This window comes from Pteropus medius, unplaced genomic scaffold (genome assembly GCF_902729225.1).
Source record: "Pteropus medius unplaced genomic scaffold, Ma_sr-lr_union100, whole genome shotgun sequence".
Classification (NCBI taxonomy): domain Eukaryota; kingdom Metazoa; phylum Chordata; class Mammalia; order Chiroptera; family Pteropodidae; genus Pteropus; species Pteropus medius.
Window position 1 is genome coordinate 1,875,725 of NW_024349222.1, and position 11,929 is coordinate 1,887,653.

General features: G+C 31.2%; 1 non-coding gene across 1 annotated transcript; it reads right to left on the reverse strand.

Moving 5' to 3' along the window:
* Positions 1 to 11,413: 11,413 nt before the first annotated feature.
* Positions 11,414 to 11,532, reverse strand: LOC120617147 (5S ribosomal RNA). The gene has a single exon (XR_005656793.1). It is a non-coding gene; the product is annotated as a 5S ribosomal RNA (ribosomal RNA).
* Between the last annotated feature and the right edge of the window lie 397 nt (positions 11,533 to 11,929).

The window sequence follows — 11,929 nt, forward strand, 5'->3', positions numbered from 1 at the left end:
ATATAAAACCTGAAATAATAAAGTGCAAAGAATTAAACATAGGAACTAAATTCAAGACCTTGGACTTAAAGAGGATTTTATGAATTTGACTTCAAAAGCAAGAGAAGTGAAAGCAAAAGTAAATGAATGGGACTACATCAAACTAAAAAGCTTCTGCTAAGCAATAGATACCATCAACAGGGTAAAGAGATAAGCATCCAAATAGGAAAATATATCTGTAAGCAATGCCTCCTATAAGGACCTAACATCCAAAATATACAAAGAACTCATTTGACTCAATAACAACAATAAAACAAATGGGCAGAAGATCTGAACAGATACTTCTCCCTAGAGGACACACAAATGGCCACAAATATATGAAAAGATGCTCAACATCGCTAGCTATTAGGGAAATGCCAATCAAAACCACAGTGAGATACCATCTCATACATGTTAGAATGGCTATAATCAACAGGAGAAGTAATAACAAATGTTGGAGAGGATGTGGAGAAATAGGAACCCTCATCCACTGCTGGTGGGACTGCAAACTGGTACAGCCGCTAGGGAAAACAAAATGGATGTTCCTCAAAAAACTAAGAATTGATTCACCATATGATCCAGTAATCTCTCTGCTAGGTATTAACCCCAAAGTCTTGAAAACTCATATCAATAAAGATATTTACACACCGTTGTTCATAGCAGCATTATTCATGATGGCCAGGACAGGGAAGCAACCAAAGTGTCCTACGATAGATGATTGGCTAAAGAATCTGTAGTCCATATATATATAATGGAATATTACTCAGCCATAACTAGAGATGAAATACTGCCATTTGCGACAACATGGATGGACCTCGAGATAATCATGCTAAGTGAAATAAGCAGACAGAAAAAGTTGAAAACCACATAATATCTCTTATATGTGGGATATAAACCTAAAAGTAACAAATGAACAGGACAAACAGAGACTCATGGACATGGACTATAGACTAGTGGTTACCAGAGGGTAGGATTGGGGGGAGGAGAGGGGCGGAAGACAGGGTAAAGCGGGTCAAATATAAAAGGGTAGAGGGAAGGTGAAGTGGGTAAAGGGGATCAAATACATAGCAGCTGACGGAAACTGGACTTTGGGTGAATACACACAATAGAATATACAGATGTCAAATTATAATGTACATCTGAAAATTATATACTTGTATTAACCAATGTTACCTCAATAAACTTAATTTAAAATAATAAAATACATCATCACTAAAAAAATCAAAAGTGTATTCAAGAAATGATGTTGGGAAAACTGGACAGTTACATGCAAAAAAAAAATAAAATAAAATAAAACTGGACCACCTTCTTATACCATATACAAGAATAAACTCAAAATGGATTAAAGACTTAAATGTAAGACCCCAAACCATAAAACTCCTAGAAGGAAACATAGGTAGTAAACTCTCTGATATTGCTCTGAGTAATATTTTTTCTGATAAATCTTCTTAGTCAAGGGAAACAAAAAATAAACAAATGAAATTATAGCAAACTAAAAAGGTTTTGCATAGCGAAAAAAAATTGTCAACAAAGACAAATTGCTGAATGGGAGAAGGTATTTGCCAATGATACATCTGATAATGGGTTAATATCTAAAATTTATAGAGAACTCATACAACTCAACACCCCCTCCTCCCAAAAAACAATTCAATTAAAAAATGGACAGGGGATCTGAATAGTCATTTCTCCAAAGAGGACATACAGATGGCCAATAGACATATGAAAAGGTGCTCAGCATCAGTAATCATCAGAAAATTGCAATTTAAAACCACAATGAAATATTACCTCACATGTGTCACAATGGCTATCATCAATAAAACAAAAACAACAAGTGTTAATGAGGATACAGAGGAAAAGGAACTCTCATGCACTGGCGGTGGGATTGAAAATTGGTACAACCACTATGGAAAACAATTTGGTTGTTTCTTAAAAATAGAAGTAACTTATGACTCAGCAACGGCATTTCTGGGTATTTATTCAAGAAGACCAAAACACTAATTTGAAAATGTGTATGCACCCTACATTCACTGCAGTGCTATTTATAATAGCCAAGATATGGAAACAACCTAAATGTCCATCAATACATGGTTGAGTAAAGATGTGGTACATGTATACAATGGAATATTACTCAGCCATAAAAAAAATAAAATGTTACCATTTGCAATGACATGGATGGACCTAGAAGGTATTATGCTAAGTGACGTAAGTCAAACAGGAAAATGAATACCATATGATTTTAATTATATGCAGAATCTAAAGAACAAAATGAACAAATATAAGAAAAACAGATTCATAATTACAGAGAAAAAATGTTGATTGCCAGGTGAAAGTGGGGTTGCGGGACTGGGTCGAAAAGGTGAAGGGATTAAGTAATACAAATTAGTAGTTACAAAATAGTCATGAGAGGTGTAAAGTATGGCATAGGAAATAATGTCTACGATACTGTAATAGCAAGTATAGTTTCGGGTGGGTACAAGACTAACTGCAGGAAATCACTTTGTAAATTATATAAAAGTTTAACCATTAGGTTGCACATCTGTTACTAATATAAAATAATATTGAATGTCAACTAAGTAAAAAATAAAAATTTAAAAAATTAAAAATAATAAAATAAATAAGTAGAACAAAATCTAGCAAAGAAACTGATTTTTTTATATCTTAAGCAAACTGTGCACTATTATAAAATTGAATTAACTTCAAACAAATTACACATCAAATTAATTTTAAAAATTCCAAACCAGTGTGGAAAATTCACACTCAAAAAATGTGTTATTAAATATATAAATGGCACAAATGTAATATGTAAGCTACTGAACCTACAGAATTCAGAAGTGCAAATTTTCAACTGCTTCAAGGAGCTCTAGGGTTACTTTGGAGGTGCTGCTCCTTCAGGAATATTGGGCAGATGTTGCTGAAAATACTTGTTTTTTAAACTGTTTAAAAAGATTATCTCTTATGTTTTAAACAGTGAAATCCCTAATTTCATTTTTAGTTCAATGACAGTTATGATTTATGAAAAAAAAATAACTTGCAAAAATAATAGACTCTAAACAGCCAGATTCTACATTTAACATTAGACACTATCACCATATGATGTATTCGACTGTGATTATGAAATGGTTCAGTTAAATTCCACTCCTGCACTACCACCCACTGGTATTGTGAAGAGTACATGGACTAGGATGGTTTATGATTCTTCTTAAACTGATAAACTCTGAGAGCTCCTTCATTTTCAATTAGTATCTTTACAGAAATCAGTAAAGTTCCCCTTAAATAACCAGCAAGTAACAAGAATGTGCTTGACAATCGAGACTCTCATGACTATACTATTCTGTCAGTTCTTAACCTAACAGATCAAATAAAATATGCTCTCTCTCTAGGATATGCACACCATTAACTGCTGACTGTAATGCTGTTGAAAATGATCATGAAGCATAGTATTTGTACACAATTCATTACATGCTTTCCATCATATTGAATTAGCATCATGTCACAATTAGCTGTTGTTTAGCCTGATAAGAATTTGTTGTAATTAGATCTTGCTTCGTATTTATAAAAAACAGATATAATTTGAAATAATGTATTAACTAAAATAAAATGACTAAAAATGTAATTTCCCCAAACACATTGATGTTTTTCTTTTTCTTTGTGTGTGTGTAAAATCTTTATATGTACGTGTGTGTGTGTGTGTGTGTGTGTATATATATATATGATAGATACACATATATATCCTTATATCTTTATATTACATCCTTATTGGATGTGGATAAATATAACATTTTTCTCATATATATGTATATATGTGTGTATATTTAAATATGTATATGTATATTTATATACCTCCTTATTACATGTGAATAAAGAGACATTTGTGTGAGTATATATGTGCACACAAACAAATATATATGTATATGTATATATGTGTATATATATATACATACATATATACATATACACATATACATGTACACATATATACATACACATATATATGCAGAAAAATATATATATACACATATATGTATATATATACACACATATACATATATATGTGTATATATATATATACACATATATATTATATATATACACATATATATGTATATATATACACACATATACATATATATGTGTATATATATATATATATATACACACATACACACATATATATATATATATATATACACATATATATGTATATGCAGAAAAATATTCCCTCTTCTCTTCTAGGGTTTTTTGGCAGGTCTAGCAATTAAAATGACATAAGACAGATTAACAAGAAAAACAGATTTAATTATGTACATATGAGCTCCCCATAAGAATATGAAAGCCACAGGCAGTCAGGCAATTGAGGCTTATATGTCACCCTGAACTAAGGAGAAAGGAGTAAGGGTCTGAAATTTCAAAGGGAAGGAAGACAGTTTACAGGAAGATAGAAAAAGCAAAGTTCTGGTAAACAAATATTTGCTATGTTGTGCTAAGATAATGGGTCATAGAAATTTGATCTTTAGGCCATATATATCATATATATATGATAAATATATATATATCATAGATATATACATATATATATTTTTTAAATGCATCATATATGATTCAAGTAAGTAGGAATTATTCCATATTTGGAGGTTAAAATATATATATGACATAGCTGATTTTCATATTAGATGACTTAGGTTTTCCTTTTTATCTTAGAGAATTTCATATTTTAAAAGTAATATACTATATTCATTAAATATCTTTAAGACATCTTCATCATCATTAAATCTATTCTAAGTATGAAACTTGCTTATCATTTAATTTACCACCCAACAGTATTTGAAAAACACAACTCGAATGTCATGTTTTCATGATTTTTGTATTATAATTCTTTGAATGTTTTTAACTTTAAGGATTTGTGTATCATTTATTCATTTTTTTAATTCTAATAATCTGAGAGTTTCTTGTTGCATGTAGTACTATTGTATAACTAACTGAAAAAAATCTACATGGATTTTTAAGTTTATAAAACTTAGGATATCCTAAGTTTTATAAAATATTTTCTTCACCCATGTGAATGTGTATCTTTATTTGTCACATCTCTTACCATAAATTATTGTTCTTTGCTAGGTAAAGCCATATCACTGGAGTGTGGTATGATACAAGCTAAGCACAGAGAAAAATAAATGTAGTATTTGGGTACATAATGTGGAGAATGTGGAAGGTGGCATTATCAATTATTTACCTTAGAGAAATAGCCTTCAAGAAATGTATAGCTTTAATGGTTTAAAAAATGTAGAGATGACAGCCAACAAATAATAATTTGCCACTCACTGGCTAGGAACATGTCACTTTCACATGAATTCATGATATCCTATGATTCATGAAGTGTTGACCATTATTTTATTTATGTCATTCATTACATGAGCAATATGACAGAATTCATCTGTTTAAGTAAGCTGGATGTTTCTAAACTCTCTTGAGTTATGTTGGTTTCTCTTGCTGCAGTTGCAGCTAGATATTTAATCTCCTCTTTCTTTACTTACTTTTGAAATTCAGTTCTGTAGAAAAAAAATTCTAATTTCTCAAGATCACCTATATGTAGAAATTCCATCTCATTTTGGATAAATAAAAAGTTACATGGGTTATTCATTAATTATCTCAATACCAATGTTTATACCTAATGACCATACTATAGTGAACCAAAAATTAATCTATAGTAATGGAACCAAATAAATAAGAATTTCCAATATAAAGTGTTGCTTCCTAAAAAGGAGAAGAAAAACAGAATGACAATTGCAAGAAACATTAAGAGAAAGTGCCATTATGAATAAAAAGAGAAGTATGCTCTTTCTTCCTTGCTTCTTTATCTCTTTCTTTACTGACAACAGGAATATTGAAGAAAAATGTTCAGAAAAAATAAGACTCATATTATTAAAGAAACTATTTTTCTCTTCTACTCCCAAATCTCTGTTTTGTTTTGTTTTTTTTTTTATTTTCCCCTCCAGTGATTGATACTTAATATTCTATGGGACTTTTATGCACAAATTATTGTACTAAGATTTTCTGCCTTATGTATGTATCACAAAAATACAGTAACTTTAAATATCTCTCATATACTTTATGTTAGGTATGTTATATGTAAATATATGTATTTACATATAAAAGATATTTTGCATATATTTACATATAAAATACCTAACAGAAGATTAAGTGATCTATATTTATAAATAATCTTTACAATGATATATAAATAATGATATATAAATCTTTACAATGATATATAAATAATTATGGTTTTCTATATATTTAAATATACTTAAAAAGGTATACATAGAAAACAATACTAAATTCTTATAATAAACAGTATGTTAGTGTCATTTACAGATAAGAAAACTGAAGTGTAGAGAAAATGCCTTGCCCAAGATAATGCAACACCTGACACATGAAATAAGATTCAAACTCAGATCTACATGGCTTTGTTTTCCATGTTTTTAATCATCATGTTGGACCTTTAAAGAGGTCTTTATTAAATACTGTCCTTTTTCTCCAGCCTAATTCTAAATACATTGAGAAATTAAACAAGGAATAGAAGATGATGGTTAACATATTACCTTTACCACAGAAAAAGGAATCGGTAAAAGATTCAATTTCTCAAGAGAGCCACTATACCTCCTAACTGAACCCCAGTCTCAGCTTGCCTGACATAGTCAGAAGCAATGTAGAACCAGGGCAGAACTTCCCCCATAATCCACTGGCAAAGCAAACTCTCCAGAAGAGACAAGACTTCACACCAAGGGGAATAAAAGATTTTATTGGGATAAGCCCTTCCTCAGAGGCAAAGTATGTTGGGGAAAGCCCTGGGGGGTACATATGAAAAAGCTCTCAAGAGAAATCCGAAATAAGGAAAAGCAATCTCATTTAATACTTCTCTTCAGGAAATTGGCATATATCAAATGTATTTCTTATTGAGGAAAATATTTGTTCTAAATACTCTGAAAGAATATACTCTATGAAAGGAATACTAACTTCAGGGAGTTAAGCCTTCTTGAAAGATGGTCCTTATATACACATCACTGAAGGAAAAATATCCTATTTTTTATTTTCTGAAAATATACAAAAATATAAAAGAAAGAGTTATAAAACAGAACATTATCATCATTATCATCATCATCATCATCATCATCATCCCAAAATTATACCTGAGGCTCATCAAAATTCTTCGGAGCCATCAATACCATAATATATGTTTTTCTGAAAAGCAATTTGCATTTTTTCTTTCATTTCCATCTATGTCGGAGGAAATAGTTTATTGTTCAGTAAATAATGTATTTTTGAATGTATATCAATAATTTTTAATTAATGTAATTACTTTTGCTTGCTAAAACATATTTTCTTCAAATTTCTCAAATTGATGCACAATGATAAATCTAATATTATTTTAAACATACAAATTTCTTTTTAATAATAAAAAGACATTCACAATTAATAAATATTATTCATTCCATTTAGCTTTATGTACATACTATAATTATTTTACTACACCTGATAAAATAGTAAAAAGAAATTCATTGTCCAAAGCAAAATCATAGTTTTTAAAATGCCTTTTTTATAACTTTATTCATAAAAAACTCACTAGTATAAAAATATTTATTATTATTACTATTAGAGTATAGAAATGATGTTGGCTTTTGCTTTTGACCATGATGTAGTTAATAGCTACTGGATTTATTCACCTTAATCAAGCAGATTATCAAAATATATGGAACAATTGTTTTCAGACATTTGATAACAGACGGTGTAAGACTGCAATCTGTGAAACAAGGACAAGAAAAGATGGCTTGCTGTCTGGAAGCACATTTCAACCATGAACGGAGGCCAGCGTCCCACAGCAATCTTGCTGAGGTTTTGAAAACAGATAGAGAAGAAGCTTAGAAAATCGAGATGACTGGCCATTGTGGAATAGAGTTGCAGGAAGGAAAGAGGTCTGCAGAAAAGAGTGCTAGAAATCTGCATAAGGGTCCCCTAGAACCTTTGCTGAAAGTTTGTTTCTGCAGGAACTTTAAAAATGCAGTCATTAGCATGTGAGATTGATTCAGTCTCAACTTTACTCTCCCTTAATCAACTTTAGTCACAAAAATCCCATCCCATTTTTTTTTTTATCATGAGGATGTTGCTTAAAAGTTCAGCCTATGGGGTACCCGGAAGACAGTTTCACCTTTAAAGTACACCTATCTGTCAGAAACTTTTATGTCCTTGTCATGAAAATATTTGGAATATACACTGCCTCTGTAACTTCTATCGGCTTGGCTATCACTCTCCTACCTCTATCTGTGTGTTCTAATAGCAACAGGGAAGCTCATGGACCAATATTCAATAAATCTGCAACAAGAAATGCAGCACCTCCCTGTCTATTTGGAGGGATAAATTGCACAATCTGAGAAAATTCAGGTGAGTGGGACCTAACCTGATTTAATAGGGGACAAAAGAAAAGGATAGTAATTCTTCCCCATAATCTTATTCACTGAGGAATTTATCTGTATGTTCATCCAGACACAGACTTGGTTTTCATGAGAGATGGAATTGAAGGGCTATATCCCTAAAACTAGGCAGAAGGTCAATGAGATATAACTTTATGAAGGGATAAGTGGCCAGGATTGAAGACCTGTCTTCTGCTGCCTACTGCTGGGGCTTTCTTGCCATGCAGGAATTCTTCGAGAAATAGAAAGACATCACTTTCCTTGTTTTCCTTTAACATTAAGCCACAATTTTTGACACTTTTATTTAAGGGGATGGGGAGGGGCAGAATGTGTGTAAAAAAACAATGTAAGCCTTCCCCAGTCTCATCTTTCTTTCTCCAAGCAGCAGTTTTCATACATATTTACTAAATATTTGTGGAGTACCTAAATATTAAATAGAAATAGTTTTCTGGATTTAAATTTTAGGTAAATTAACACTGTATAATAATTATTTTATGATTACCATTATATCTTGAGATGTGTCAATATTTGTAGATGTTTACTTTAATACATTAAATTAAAATTATGTAATTTTTATATTTCTAGTTTCTTATTAACAGATATAGCATTATTCCCAGTATTTAATCTTTTTTTAAGCATTTTATTTTATTATTATTTTCAAGTATAAAGTACATTGGTTAGACATTTTTAGAGTTTATGAAACAATACCCTTGATTACTCTATCACTCATCTGTCTCTACACATAGCCAATACATTACTGCTGACTACATTCCCATTGCTGTGCTCTCCATCCCTGTGACCATCTATCGACTACTAATTTGTACTTCTTTAACGCTTCACCCCTTTCTCCCAGTCCTCCAACCTTCCTCCCCTCTGGCAATCACCAGATTGTCCTTTATATTTGCGAGTCTGTTTTCAATTAGTTTGTTCTTTTTGTTCTTAAGATTTCTCACATAAGTGACATCATATGATATTTACCTTTCTCTGACTTATTTGGTTCAACATAATAACCTCTATGTTGATTCATGTCATTGCAGATGGTAGGATTTCATTTTTTAGGCTGAGTAATATTCCGTTTTATATATGAACCATAATTTCTTTATCCAATCATCTCTTGATAGGCATATAGGTTGCTTCCATATCTTGACTATTATGAATAATGCTCCCATAAACATAGGGGTGCATAGATATTTACAAATTATTTTATTTTATTTTTTTTTTGATAAATACCCAGAAATGCAATTGCTGGGTCAAAAGGTAGATACATTTTTAATTTTTTGAGGAACCTCCAGACTGTTTTCCATAGTGTCCGTATCTGATTTGCCGTACAGCCAATGGTATCATAAATGTCTGCCTTAGCAGCAACCTTAACATATATATATATATATATATATATATATATATATATATATTTTATTGATGATAGCCATTCTGACAGGTGTGAGATGATATCTCATTGTGGTTTTAATTTGCATTTCTCTGATGATTAGTGACATTGAGTATCTTTTCAGATGCCCAGTGGCCATCTGCATTTCCTCTTTGGAGAAATATCTGTTCAGGTCTTCTGCCCATTTTTTAATTGGATTTTTTTTTGTTGAGTTGCGTGAGTTCTTTATAGTTTGAATATTAAATGTGTATCAGATGTATCATAAGCATATATCTTTTCCCATTTGTAAGTTCTTTTTTTGTTGTTGTTGATGGTTTCATTTGCTGTACAAAAGCTTTTTAGTTTGATGTAATCCCATTTGTTTGTTTTTTTCTTTTGTTTCCTTGCCTTAGGAGATCTATCCAAAAAGAAAATACGAGTAGTAATATCAGAGAGTTTACTGCCTATTATTCTTCTAGAAGTGTTATGATTTCAGGTCTTACATTTAAGTTTTAAATCCATTTTGAGTCTATTCTCGTATAAGGTGTAAGAAGGTGGTGTAGTTTCTTTTTTTTTTTTTTTTTTTTTTTGCATGTATCTGTCCAGTTTTTTTAACACCATTATTGAAGAGACAGTGTTTACCTCATTGTATATTCTTGCCTCCTTTGTCATAGATTAATTGATCATATAGGTGTAGGCCTATTTCTGGGCTCTCTATTCTGTTCCACTGATCGATATATCTGTTTTTATGCCAGTACCTTGCTGTTCTGATTACTGTAGCCTTGTAATATAGTTTGATATCAGGTAGTATGATACCTCCAACTTTGTTCTTCTTTCTCAAGATTGCTGTGGCTATTCGAGGTCTTTGATGGTTCCGTATAAATTTTAGGATTATTTGTTTTAGCTCTCTGAAAAATGCCATTGGTATTATGATAGGAATTGCATTGAATCTATTGATCTCTTTGGATAGTATGGCCATTTTAATGATGTTGTTTCTTCTTATTCGTGAACACGTATATCCTTTCATTTATTTGTATCTTCTTTGATTTCTTTGTTTAATGACATAATTTTCTTAAAACAGGTCTTTTACCACCATGGTTAATTTGATTCCTAAGTATTTTATTGTTTTGATGCAATTGTAAATGGGATTGTTTTCTAATTTCCCTTTCCAAAAGTTCATCATTGGTATATAAAAATGTCAATGACTTCTGAATATTAATTTTGTATCCTGCTACTTTACTAAATTCATTGATCAGTTCTAACAGTTTTTGTGTGTGTATGTGTGCATGTGAAATATTTAGGGTTCTCTATATATAGATTATGTCATCTGCAAATAATAACAGTTTTACTTCTTCCTTTCCAATTTGGATATCTCTTATTTGTCTTTATTATTTGATTGATGTAGCTAGGACTTCCAATATAATGTTGAGTAGAAATGGTGAAAGTGGACATTCTTGTCTTGTTCCAGATTTTTTTTTGTTTTAGGTGAGGCAAACCTTGATTGATTTCACAGATTGCAAGAACCTTGTCAGCTTACAATCTCTTATTATTTTTTTATTTTTTTTCATGCCTACAGCACCTGGTCTTCCTAGGTGGTCTCCCATCCAAGTACTAACCAGGCCCGACCCTGCTTAGCTTCCGAGATCAGATAGGATCAGGCTTGTTCAGGGTGGCATGGCCGTAGACCTTGTTCTAGATCTTAAGGAAAAAGCTTTTAGGCTTTCCCCATTGAGTATGATGTTAGCTGTAGATTTGTCATATATTTCCTTTATTATGTTGAGGTATGACAAATATATTTGTCATATATTTCCTTTATTATGTTGAGGTATGTCTATTCCCACTTTGCCGAGAGTTTTTATCGTAAATGGATACTGGATTTTGTCGAAAGCTTTTTCTGCATTTATTGATATGACCTTATGGTTTTTATCTGTCAATTTGTTAATGTGGTGTATCACATAAATTGATTTGCACATATTGAGCCAACCTTGCATCCCAAGAATAAATCCAACTTAATCATAGTGTGTGATCTTTTTAATGTATTACTAAATTCGTTTTGCTATTATTTCGTTGAGAATTTTTGCAT